The sequence below is a fragment of the Quercus robur genome, chromosome 4 (genome assembly GCF_932294415.1).
Source record: "Quercus robur chromosome 4, dhQueRobu3.1, whole genome shotgun sequence".
In the NCBI taxonomy this organism is placed as follows: domain Eukaryota; kingdom Viridiplantae; phylum Streptophyta; class Magnoliopsida; order Fagales; family Fagaceae; genus Quercus; species Quercus robur.
The window spans coordinates 39,011,472-39,024,233 of NC_065537.1; positions in this window are offsets into that span (position 1 = coordinate 39,011,472).

Genomic DNA, 12,762 nt, shown 5'->3' on the forward strand with positions numbered 1-12,762 from the left:
TTATTATGAGTTAAAAAAATTTGTGGCAAAGTAATTGTGGCAATGGATTGCCGAAAATGTTAAAAAAAAATAAAAAATAAAAAATAAAAGAGAGAATTGTGGCAATGGGATTGCCGAAAATGTGAAAAAAAAAACAAAAAAACAAAAAAACAAAAAGTGAATTGTGGCAATGGGATTGCCGAAAATGTGAGGAAAAGAAAAAAAAAAAAAAAAGAATTGTGGCAATGGGATTGCCGAAAATGTAAAAAAATAAATAAATAAATAATTGTGGCAATGGGATTGCCGAAAATGTGAGGGAAAAAAAAATTAGGCGAATTTTTTTTGGTAATTGTGGCAATGGTATTACCGAAATAGATGAAATTTTTTTTGGAATAATTGTGGCAATGTCATTGCCGAAAATGGGGAGGGGAATAATGGAATGGAATTGTGGCAATGGCATTGCCGAAATAGGAGAAAAAATAATTGTTCCATTGCCGAAATAGAGGAGAGAGATATAAACAAAGTACGCATATTATTCTTTCAATATTTTTTTGACTGAACCAGTTTGGTTTGTCATGTTCTTTTAGAAATAGATAAGGATAGATTCAAGTACACTATCTGGTACATTGATTCTTATTCTAAAATGCATGCTGTAAACAAAAACAAAAAGTACATAGATTCTTATAGAAGAAAAAAATGACTGATGTGCACGCTGTAAACAAAAAAAAACAAAGAAAGTATATAGATTCTTACAATAGAAAAGAAAAAATAATTAATGTGCACACTGTGAATCAAAAAAAGCAAAGAAAGTACATAGATTCTTACAAAATGACTGATGTGCACGCTGTAATATCATAACATATGGACCATATTGCACAAACTAACAATATGGTCCAACTCCTAAAAACATAATTAAAAAAAAGAAAAAAAAAAAAAAAAAACAACAGTCCAACCAATCCACTGAAGTAGATTGAATACTTATGTTAGGTCATTTAGTTTAGCCACTAGTGGAGCCAGCCACAGTTCGAGTGGGGCATGTTCTTCTATTATGGCCTTCTTACCTACAGAGACTGCACAATGGCCTTGGTTAATGCTCTGCCCCTTCGTCCATTTCATTTCGAAGCCGAGTTGTTCTTGGTCGACCTTTTTCACGACGCAGCTTGACATTAGGATACAAGACCGGGAAATTAGGCTCATTCCAATGTACACTGTCTGGAACCATGCGAAATCTAGGTGCATAACAAGCAACTTGTTCTTCCAAATGGTAGCAACGGTCGATATATCGCATTGCAGAGATGCCTTGATATTTACACACGGCAATGACATGTGAGCATGGAATCTTATAAACCTGCCATTTTTGACAACTACAAGTGTTCTGCCTCAAATTTACCTCATGACGATGATTACCCCTATATGCAGAGTTAGGGTTTATTGGTGTTCTGACTTCAAACAAACCATCTTCATGACTGAACACAATAACTGAATGCTTTGGTGCCTTTTTTTCCCATTTATTGAATTTATTTTTTGCATAGGCCGTAATGCGTTCACCGGTAGTAACCTCTGCACATGCCTTAGTATACCGATCGGCAAAGTAGGCAACACAACGATAGTATGTAAGTTCAACTAATGCAGTTATGGGCAGATTTCTAGCACTCTTTAGAATTCCGTTGAAGCTTTCAAACAAGTTTGTGATCATTGCCCCATAACGATGTCCACCATCGTATGCTAACGTCCACTTTTCCACTGGTATTTCCCTTAAATACTTCTCACCATCTGCACTTAATTGAGTAATTCTATCCCTAGTGATTTGATACTTTCGTAACTGATTCTCCATGCCTGCCCACATTACCATAGCCTTCAAGTTTTTATTCCCAATTTGTTGATTGAAATTGCTAGCCACATGGCGAAGGCAAAAACGATGATACCAACGTGTTGATTGACATATAGTCTATATCGCTGCCATTATACCAGGATGACGATCAGATATGACACATAACCCTTCTCGATTAGTGACATTAATCTGAATACAACGCAAAAACCAATACCAGCTATCATCAGTTTCCTTCTCCACAATGGCAAAGGCAAGTGGAAAAAGTCTGTTGTCACCATCCCACGTTGATGCAATCAATAACGTACCTTTGTACTTACCATATAGGAAAGTTCCATCAATACTAATTACTGGCCTACAATGTTGAAAACCTTCAATTGATGGACCAAAAGCCCAGAACACTCTCTCGAATATCGCACAGCTTGGCATAGTAGCAGGTATTGTTCTCCAAATAACCCTGCTGCCCGGGTTTGAATCAGTCAAAGCTTTCAACCATTTTGGCAATAATTGATAAGATTTGTCCCAATCACCAAACGCTCTACCAATTGCTTTCTCTTTTGCCTCCCACACCTTAAAATAAGAAGGCCTGTATTGGTACTTATTGTAAAGAGTCTGTTGAAGTGAAGCAATCTTTATGGTTGGATCATTTTTGACAACATCCCTCAACTCTTTCTCAATAACATGGGTGTCTAATTGCTCGTGATCTTGTGTGAGAGTGGACTCTGTACATGTGTGTGGATCATTGTATTTCCTAACCTCAAACAACCCATATGTAGCCCAGAAGAATGCTCGAAGACGCCAAGAACATTTTTTGCACCTTACAGACCAACATTCTGGATCTGACTCTCTTACACAAAATGTTTGGTTCCTCTTGATGTGATAGCGTTTAACAGCAGCTTGTAGTTCATCCTTATCGGCAAAAAGCAAGCTCACATAAAACTCTTGGGTAGGGTCCCAAATACTCTGAGTGGGCTTTTCAAATGGTAGGGTTGGATCAATCATATTATCCCACGTGTTCTGTGAAAAGCTTAGTGATGAAGGTTGATGGACTGCCATAGTTGGACTGCTTTCATGATTACCTTCATTTGGAGGCTCTTGTTCATCTCCAATATCATCAAGGACCTCATCGTCATCAAGTTGGTCATCACTATCCATGGTCCGCATCCTTTCTGATAATGTATGGACCGCATTTTTAGTAGTAGCAGCTATGCGATGTGTATCATTGGGATCATTAGCAGCTCTCTGAGTGGCGGTTTGGTCATACTGAGTTTCAAACTCAAAACAAGTAGTCTCTTGTGTGACATGCTCAATTGGATTATCATAGTCAGCATCACTGTTGTTCATTGGCCGAGAAGGAACATGTTGGTCCTCAATTGCAACATGGGTATATGGAGCATAATAGTCAGCACCGCCAATGTTGATTGGGGAATGAGCTGCATCTTGAGAATAATGACTAATATGAGTGGCATATGGATCATGGAAGTGCTCGCTATGTGAATAACAAAACGATGCACTCGGTCCTTCGTTGGCATATCGAATGGGGAAAACATCTCGATGGCTTCTTATAGGCTCTACACCCACGTATAACTCTGCACCTACAAATCCATATTGGCGGTCTAACATATCGAATATTGCATTGACACCATTATCATCTGCTACCAAAACTTGCTAGTAAGTCACAGGATGTGGATGGCATTGAAATGGAAATCTATACCAAATAGTCAATTTTGAATCTTCTCTGTTTATATGAAGCGTGGATGCTACTCCATCACATAGATCTTCAAATGTAACACCCCGGCTTAATGGAAGCATAGAAGGAGGTGGCCCTTCGTAATAAACCTCATTTTCTCCATGTTTAATTATTCCACTGGAATGGATGAGAAAAATGAACAACTTTTCTGCCATCTACATTAAAACATAATAATAGTATTAATAAATTAACACAACACAACCATTACAATGCAATACAAGAAGGTAATCCATTAAAAATATTCACTGATAATAATAGTATTAAACATACGTGTATATTATAGGCTAACAAACTAAGTATTTCTTTAAGGAAATATACGTCAAATTTGAAATTTAGGCAAGAATTCATTAATAAATAATGTAAAACATATCATACAAATCAGTTCATGTTGCAAAACACATAATACAGAAACAAGATTTGCATGAACAAATAATTTAACAAAAAAAAGATTTTCATGCTTAGCTATGCCCCTAAAACATATCAACATGAATATTATAAAAAGAAAAGTAACTACTTAAGAAATATAACTCACCTTCTAAGAGATAACGAACGGATAGATATTTGCAAGTGTTGTTACTTATAGTTGTTTGTAGAATATATGGCACGCATGATTTGAAAATGGTTGGTAAAATTATGAGGGGAACAAGAGTGGAGAAGACGGTTGATGGAATTTATAGGGGAAAAAGAGTAGAAAATAAGAACTGTGAAAATTTCTGTGACATTAGTGCTATTAAAATAGGATGCAAGTTTCATATCAGTTAAATTCAGTGACATTATAGGTACTTTTACCATAAAAGAACATGACAAACAAAACTCCTTCGGTCAAAAAAATACTGAAAGAATCTCTGCAATGCCACTGCAATGCCATTGTACTTGAATTTATTCTTATAGGGTACTTTTTTTTATATGCGTACTTTTTTTTTATCTCTCTCTCCTCTATTTCGGCAACAAAAAAAAAACTGAAAGAATCTCTGCAATGCCACAAATACTGAAAAGAATCTCTGCAATGTCATTGTACTTGAATCTATCCTTATAGGATACTTTTTTTCATATGCGTACTTTTTTTTATATCTCTCTCCTCTATTTCGGCAATATCATTGCCACAAACCAGATGAGATAAGGAGTTGAAGTGATTGATTGATTGACTCTTTGTTTTATTTTTTTTACTTTCTTTGCTTTTTTTTGTTCACAGCGTGCACGTAAGAATCTATGTACTTTCTTTGTTTTTTTTTTTTTTTTTTTTTTTTTGTTTACAGCGTGCACATCAATCAATTTTTTTTCTTCTATATTGTAAAAATCTATGTACTTTCTTTGCTTTTTTGGGTTTACAGTGTACACATCAATCATTTTTTTCTTCGGTATTGTAAGAATCTATATACTTTATTGTTGTTTACAGTATGCACATCAATCATTTTTTTCTTCTATATTGTAAGAATCTATGTACTTTCTTTGCTTTTTTTTGGTTTATAGTGTGCACATCAATCATTTTTTCTTTTCTATTGTAAGAATCTATATACTTTCTTTGTTTTTTTTTGTTTACAACGTGCACATCAGTCATTTTTTTTATTCTATAAGAATCTATGTACTTTTTTTTGTTTTTGTTTACAACGTGCACTTTAGAATAAGAATCAATGTACGAGAGGCTGTGGAGAATAAGAATCTATGTACTTCTTTTTTGTCTTTGACACTTTTACGAGGGTTTGGAAGAGAGGCTGTGGAGAATGAAAATAAAAATGTACACCACAGTAGCCATCATGCAAAGGACAAAAGATTTCCCATTTATTGAAGTTTGACACCTTTTTTATTCCACCTATTATGCGCCTACAGTTGTGGCTACACATAGATTCTATGTCGGATTAGGAATGGACAATTATAGTAAATAGATGTATGATTAGATTAATTGGGTACTAATTTCAAATGCGAAAAAATAAGTACACATTTATTGTTTTCACAAAGGTCTTATGGTTAGTAGTATAATGTGCTATGTATACTATCTAGGCATAATATTTTTTGCTACAATGATGCATAAATAATGATAATACTTTAATATATTTTTAATAAACAGTCATTTTACATTGTTTAGTGATTGCGACGTTGGGGTACATTCAATTTCTGCTATGTTCCACAACATGGAGGATGCCTATTTTCTCGTTGTGGGTACCTTCGTGCTTGCACAGGACTTCTCCCCATGGGCCTCGGCTGTATTCTAATATCAATCTCTGTTTGATAATTACCACAGTCGTCATCTTCATTATCTGAAGATACCTCCATATCTTGGCTATCTTCTGCATCTTCCCCATTGTCCTCATTTGAGGCATCTTCCTCAGAGTCTGTTACGGAAGCCTCTTCCTCGAAGTTTGGAGCATATGCCCATGTATTTTGTGGCGTGCAAAAATCACCAACATGAGGGGGTGGTTGGGAAGGTTGTGGTGTGCAGAAATAATAGTTGTACTGGCTATCTTGGCCATAATTGTATTGCCCAGCATAAGATGGAGGTGGCGATGGGTGATAAAAGGAAGGTGTTGAATTAGGTTGGGGATAATGGTCATAACTAAACAAACCCTCAAATCCTTGTCCTATGGAAGTGGATGATCCAATCTGTTGATATAAATTCATGCAATACTCGTTCACAGTAATTGGATTATACTCACTGAAGGTGGTTGGCTCATTACCAGCAAATGTTGATGGCCCAGCTTGGGTAGAGCTGTACATATTGTGTTGTGCGGAGGTGGATGGTCCGGCATCATCATTTTCACATTGTCCACGTTGTGCAGAGGTGGACGAGTGGGTTTCAGTATAGGTTTGCGGCTGTCTTCCTTGGCGCCTTTGTCGTCGCCCGAAGGTTGTCACCCTTTCAGTAGGGACGGAGGAAATATTTGCTTCCATTGACAACTTCAGTCGGATAAGGCCCTCTACTATTAGTGGAAGGACTTGTTGTGCTGTGAGATCATTCCTCTGTTGGTTTGCAATAGCTAAATTTAACATATTATTAACCTCAGTTTGCTGCCGCAAAAAAGGGAAAATAACATTTATTAGTGCAATATTATTGAAAAAATGAAAATAATAATTTGTTATCAATATTAGTGCAGTATTTGGATGTGTAAATAACTTGTTATCAATATTAGTGCAATATTATTGAAAAAGCTAAAATAATAACCTGGTACATATGGGCAGCCGCCTCTGGTGTTGTGAATAGGTGACCATTTTGCTGGTACCATGTTGCGTAGTCCACACTTGAATCAAAATGGTCATCTCCAACTAGAAGTTCAGCTCGCATGTTCCAACGCTGGTAGTATTGGTCATGCTGCATTCTCCAATTGACAGTGGACTTTCCTGTCAACTTTACACAATGCATGGATTTATCCAAATTGTCGGTAGGCCACTTTGGACATCTTTGCAACAACCCAAATTGTTGCATGACTCTTTCTGGGTGGTAATACTCTACAATTTGGAAGCACAACAATGGCGCTGTTGTAGTCCATATATTTCTTTCTGCAAAACACCATGGATGCATATAGTTATCGTATGATGTCCAAACAACCTGCAATTCCAATTACAATAACTATGTTATAATCAATCAAGACAATAATATAACTAGTAAATTAACCATTGATGCATTGTGATATATTACCTGTTTATTATTATGTGTATCGTGATTAGAACGGTACGCACGTAAAACATGTGTTGGTGTGTGAGTAAACGTTCTCTTGGTATCCCACCTATACACAATTAATGATTGTCATACAATATTTAGGATTTGGAAGTATCAAGGATTACAAAATTGTATAGAAATAAAAAGTAAATATTATACCTGCAACCGTATGAGTCGTCGCCATTTAAATTTACTGGATTTATTGGAATTGGGGTCAGATATGGAAGATGCTCCCACGCCCATAATTGTAATATGAAAACAGGACCTGCAAATCTCTGTGCTTTTTTTAATAGCAGCAGTACACAGCTCTTTATAAAGGTAAGCAAGTGTAGCACTACCCCAGCTATATTCCCCAGCTACACCAAAGTCCTCTAACAGCTTGAGAAAGCAGAAATGCAATTTACTTTGGCTCTTATTTCCAAATAGTAAAGCCAAAACCTGAAACATGTATGCCCTAGCATGCTGTTGGGTTGTTATAGCATTGGCACCCTCTGGTAGGTTTGAGAATGTATCCCTTACCCATGTTATTTTAAGGCCACCAAAATTCAATGTTGTTGCAGGTGGTGTCACCCCAAGTAAATCACGACATTTTGTACTCCAAATCAAATTTATTGGCCCGTACACTGCATTGCCATCAATAGGCAATCCTGTAAGGATTGCTATATCCTGTAGAGTTATAGTCATTTCACAATTAGGTAGGTGAAATGTATGGGTACTAGATTGCCATCGCTCTACCAAAGAAGTGATAAGACTCCAATCAATATCTATATGTGGTAGGCGAGTAACACGGTATAATCTACATTGATACAAATATGGGGTGATACGCTCGCCTAACTGCGGGAGAGGTGCAAACGATTGGGATCGCACTCGTAAGGTGGAAACCTGAAATTGAATTTTTAAAAAAAATATACAATGTTATATTGCTAATGTTTAAATTATTTTCATGTAAATTGAATAATTGTAGAGATTATTAGGACATTAATAAATTTGGATCTTGCAACGTACATTGCCTTCCATTGCGTCATTAGAGATGTGATATTGTTGTTGCTCCATTTCAAATATATCCTTCAATAAAATTGAAAGAAACTCAAATAAAGGATTTATGAAGCAAAATTTTTAATAATAATAATAATAGTTCTAGCAAAAATAATCATACACACAATAATTAGTATTAACTATAATTGAGATGTTTACCACAATTGTGATGCCAACTAAAAGAGTGAGAATTATAGAGTGATACTTGCAAAAAAAAAAAAAAAAAACACACAATCAGATAACCATAAAAAATAATTCATTAATCGAAAATTTGAATAACAAGAACAAGAACAACAACAACAACAACAACAATTATCATAATCATAGGCATACAAATAATATTAATTACAATTACAACAATACATAATATTTTACAATGTATTAGCTTTTAATATTTACAAAGCACATGTTTATACAATAATAATAAATCTGTTAATTTCTAGAGCTATAAGTTAATAAGCAAAGCAAAAAAACTTACATTAACAAAAAACTTACAATCTTTAGTTGTGGCACACTGAAACAAAGTAAAAGAGTAACTTTGCAACCTGAGGAATTGTGATGAGATGCAATTCTAGTTCGCACTTCCCTTATCTTTTATTACCAATTGAACAATAAAAAGACAAAAAAGAATCACGTGGTGTGGTAGGCGTGGCAAAATATAGATTCTGCAGAGAATAAAAATCAGATGAGATGAGGAGTAGACAAGAAAGAATCATGTTGGAGATGAGATGAGGAGTAGACAACAAAGAATCACGTTGGAGATTTAGGCTTGGCAAAAAATATTTTCTGCAGAGAATAAAAATCAGATGAGATGAGGAGTTGAGGTGACTGGTTGATTGAATCTTTGTTTTCTTTGGTTTACTTTCTTTTCTTTTTTTTGTTTATAGCGTACATGTAAGAATTTATGTACTTTCTTTGCTTTTTTTTGTTTATAGCGTGCACATCAATCATTTTTTTTCTATATGTACTTTTTTTTGTTTTTTTGGTTTACTGTGTGCACATCAATAATTTTTTTCTTCTATATTGTAAGAATCTATGTACTTTCTTTGCTTTTTTTGGTTTACAGTGTGCACATCAATCATTTTTTCTTTTCTATTGTAAGAATCTGTATACTTTCTTTGTTTTTTTGTTTACAACGTGCGCATCAGTCATTTTTTTCTTCTATAAGAATCTACGTACTTTTTTTTGTTTTTTTTACAGCGTGTACTTTAAAAAAAGATTCAATGTAGCAGATAGTGTACTTGAATCTATCCTTATCTATTTCTAAAAGAATATGACAAACCAAACTGGTTCAGTCAAAAAAATATTGAAAGAATAATATGTGTACTTTTTTTATATCTCTCTCCTCTATTTCGGCAATGGGAACAAATTTTTTTTCTCCTATTTCGGCAATGCCATTGTCACAAATCCATTCCACATTTTATTTTTTAAAGAAATGATAGGTACACACAATTTTTACAATATTTTAACAACAATTTTTAAGTGGAGGTTGTTATTGTTAGATTAAAAAAGTAATATAGTGATAAATTCAAATTTGAACTAATAATAATTAATTACCTGTGATTTATTGTGAAAATATTATAAAAATATTGTGAACGTAACACTTTTTTTTTTTTTTTAAAATTCCTCCCCAGATTTTGACAACCACCTTTTTTTAAAAAAAGTTTCACCTATTTCAGCAATGTCATTGCCACAATTCCATTCCATTATTCCCCTCCCCATTTTCGGCAATGACATTGCCACAATTATCCCAAAAAAAATTTCATCTATTTCGGCACTACCATTGCCACAATTACCAAAAAAAATTCGCCTAATTCTTTGTTTTTTTTTTCCTCACATTTTCGGCAATCCCATTGCCACAATTTTTTTTTTTTTTCTTTTCCTCACATTTTCGGCAATCCCATTGCCACAATTCTCTTTTTTTTTTTTTTTTTTTTTTTTTTTTTTTTCCTCACATTTTCGGCAATCCCATTGCCACAATTCTCTATTTTTTTTTTTTTTCACATTTTCGGCAATCCTATTGCCACAATTACTTTGCCACAAATTTTTTTAACTAATAATAATTAATTACATGTGATTTATTGTGAAAATATTGTAAAAATATTGTGGACATTACACTTTTTTTTACTCTTTCAGATATTTTGAAACCACTTTTTTTTTTTTTTTTCTTTTCCTCACATTTCCGGCAATCCCATTGCCACAATTATATATATATATATATATATATATATTTTTTTTTTTTTTTTCTTCACATTTTCGGCAATCCCATTGCCACAATTTTTTTTTTTTCCTTTTCCTCACATTTTCGGCAATCCCATTGCCACAATTCTCTTTTTTTTTTTCTTTTTTTTTTCACATTTTCGGCAATCCTATTGCCACAATTACTTTGCCACAAATTTTTTTAACTAATAATAATTAATTACATGTGATTTATTGTGAAAATGTTGTAAAAATATTGTGAACATTACACTTTTTTTTACTCTTTCAAATATTTTGGAACCACTTTTTTTTTTTTCTTTTCCTCACATTTTCGGCAATCCCATTGCCACTTTTTTTTTTTTTCTTTTCCTCACATTTTCGGCAATCCCATTGCCACAATTTTTTTTTTTTCCTTTTCCTCACATTTTCGGCAATCCCATTGCCACAATTCTCTTTTTTTTTTTCTTTTTTTTTTCACATTTTCGGCAATCCTATTGCCACAATTACTTTGCCACAAATTTTTTTAACTAATAATAATTAATTACATGTGATTTATTGTGAAAATATTGTAAAAATATTGTGGACATTACACTTTTTTTTACTCTTTCAGATATTTTGAAACCACTTTTTTTTTTTTTTTTCTTTTCCTCACATTTCCGGCAATCCCATTGCCACAATTATATATATATATATATATATATATATTTTTTTTTTTTTTTTCTTCACATTTTCGGCAATCCCATTGCCACAATTTTTTTTTTTTCCTTTTCCTCACATTTTCGGCAATCCCATTGCCACAATTCTCTTTTTTTTTTTCTTTTTTTTTTCACATTTTCGGCAATCCTATTGCCACAATTACTTTGCCACAAATTTTTTTAACTAATAATAATTAATTACATGTGATTTATTGTGAAAATGTTGTAAAAAATATTGTGGACATTACACTTTTTTTTACTCTTTTAGATATTTTGGAACCACTTTTTTTTTTTCTTTTCCTCACATTTTCGGCAATCCCATTGCCACAATTATCTTTTTTTTTTTTTTTTTTTCTTCACATTTTCGGCAATCCCATTGCCACAATTCTTTTTTTTTTTTTTTTTTTTTCTTTTCCTCACATTTTCGGCAATCCCATTGCCACAATTTTTTTTTTTTTTTTTTTTCACATTTTCGGCAATCCTATTGCCACAATTACTTTGTCACAATTTTTTTTAACTAATAATAATTAATTACATGTGATTTATTGTGAAAATGTTGTAAAAATATTGTGGATATTACACTTTTTTTTACTCTTTTAGATATTTTGGAACCACTTTCTTTTTTTCTTTTTTTCTTTTCCTCACATTTTCGGCAATCCCATTGCCACAATTATCTTTTCTTTTCTTTTTTTCCTCACATTTTCGGCAATCCCATTGCCACAATTCTTTTTTTTTTTTTTCTTTTCCTCACATTTTCGGCAATCCCATTGCCACAATTCTCTTTTCTTTTCTTTTTTTCTTTTTTTCACATTTTCAGCAATCCTATTGCCACAATTACTTTGTCACAAATTTTTTTAACTAATAATAATTAATTACATGGGATTTATTGTGAAAATGTTGTAAAAATATTGTGGACATTACATTTTTTTTACTCTTTCAGATATTTTGGAACCACTTTTTTTTTTTTTTCATTTTCGGCATTGCCATGGCCACAGTTACCAAAAAAAAAAAAAAAAAAAAAAATCTTTTTCTCCCCTATTTCGGCAATTGCATTACCGCAATTGCCTTTTTTTTTTTTTCTCTGGGCACTCCACACTCGGGCACACAGGAGAACTGGGCAGAGGAATTTCGGTATCCACGTTGCCGAAATTCAACATTTTCTCTTTCCTCCTTTTACATCTTCTCTCTAATACCGAAATTCAGTCTCTCTCCTCAAAATCCCAAATAAGTTTCAATAGTACCTATAACGCAAATTAATTTCAGTTTTTGCAATATTAACCCAAAAGACTCGTCATTCTACGGTAAGGGTACCCACCTACTCTTAGTGTTTTTAAGATCAATAAAAAGTTGACACTTGTCTTAAAATACATCAGCAAATCATATCATTTGCTCTTGAAAAGACAAGATTGCCCCTGAAATTTCAAACCACACCATTTACCACCTAAAACCTCTTTTGCAAATTCAAAATCAAAATCTTTCTCCTCTCTCTCACCGCACCATATCTCTCTCTCAACTCCAAACCTCCATAGCCACTGCCTTGCATTGCCGTTAAAGCTGCGCTGCCAAACTCCAAACCTTTGGTGCTATCGGCCTTTGTCTCATTGGAAATTCCCTAAAATCCTCT